The sequence below is a fragment of the Pteropus medius genome, unplaced genomic scaffold, assembly GCF_902729225.1.
Source record: "Pteropus medius unplaced genomic scaffold, Ma_sr-lr_union100, whole genome shotgun sequence".
Classification (NCBI taxonomy): domain Eukaryota; kingdom Metazoa; phylum Chordata; class Mammalia; order Chiroptera; family Pteropodidae; genus Pteropus; species Pteropus medius.
The window spans coordinates 16193325-16194414 of NW_024349798.1; the positions used below are offsets into that span (position 1 = coordinate 16193325).

At 54.9% G+C, this 1090-nt stretch overlaps 1 protein-coding gene, 1 non-coding gene and 1 pseudogene across 12 annotated transcripts in view; 2 read left to right on the forward strand and 1 right to left on the reverse strand.

The window, feature by feature from the left end:
- The window catches only part of VPS35L (VPS35 endosomal protein sorting factor like), a 97063-nt gene that overhangs the window by 14693 nt on the left and 81280 nt on the right, over window positions 1-1090 (forward strand). The window lies entirely within an intron of this gene.
- Window positions 71-189, reverse strand: LOC120620631 (5S ribosomal RNA). Its single transcript, XR_005657944.1, has one exon. It is a non-coding gene; the product is annotated as a 5S ribosomal RNA (ribosomal RNA).
- On the forward strand, window positions 903-1025 carry LOC120620673 (uncharacterized; annotated as a pseudogene).

Below are 1090 nucleotides of genomic sequence, written 5' to 3' on the forward strand. Positions count from 1 at the left end.
GGCAACCCTTGGTTGACCTCACAGATTGCAAGGACTTTGTCAACTACAATCCCTTATTTTTTATTTTTTATGCCTGTAGCACCTGGTCTTCCTAGGTGGTCTCCCATCCGAGTACTAACCAGGCCCGACCCTGCTTAGCTTCCGAGATCAGACGAGATCGGGCACGTTCAGGGTGGCGTGGCCATAGACCGCTCGTGTTTGTTTGATAAAGAAGTCTTCATGTTGACTTCCAGGGGACGTTCGTACGAAGAAGCCGTGGTCCCTGGTCTCCTCGTGGGCTGGGTGAGGGCATGTAGCAGTAGCCCGGTGAGTGAGCATGCGTGTGTGCCGGGCGGTGCCAAGCTTTCACGCAGCACCCCCGCACCTGTGTGCTGGTCTGGCTCTCTGCCACGGCCGTTTGCTCCCGTCTACTCTCTGCTGGAATTCTCTCTTTCTGGACCGGTTACCGCCCCCGCCCCTCCCCATGGCCCATTTGACACCCGTGCCATTCAGTGCATCTCAAGCATTGCTTCCCCCAGTCTAGTGCCCATTCCTCGTTCCCATATTTCTTCCTTCCTAAGATGAGCCTTTCCCCCACGTTTGAACATCGCTGTTGTCTGGTCTACCAGGCCTGGCGCACGGAGGGCCCCGATTACCGTTGGTGGTCCCTGTTCACATGTGAGGCTCTGGGAGCAAAGCAGCTCGCCCAGAATCACGTGAGAGCGGCCGGGCTGGGAGCCAGCCTTCAGGCCGTCTCTAAGTCACTGTGCTCTGCCTGTCTTTGCAGAAAGCTCGAGGAATCTCTTTGATCATGAGACAAAACTATATCAGTCTTGGTCGTGGTTCCATAGTGTAGCGGTCAGCACGTCTACTATACACGCTGAAGGTCCTGGGTTCGCGCCCCAGTGGAGCCACGGTCCATGGTCTACGGCCATGCCACCCTGAACAAGCCCGATGTCTGATGTCTGATCTCAGAAGCTAAGCAGGGTTGGGCCCGGTTAGTACTTGGACAGGAGACCACCTAGGAAGACCAGGTGCTGTAGGCGTAAAAAATAAAAATAAAATTAAAAAACTGTCAGTCCTGGTGGGGAAATCAGGAAACCTTAGAGAG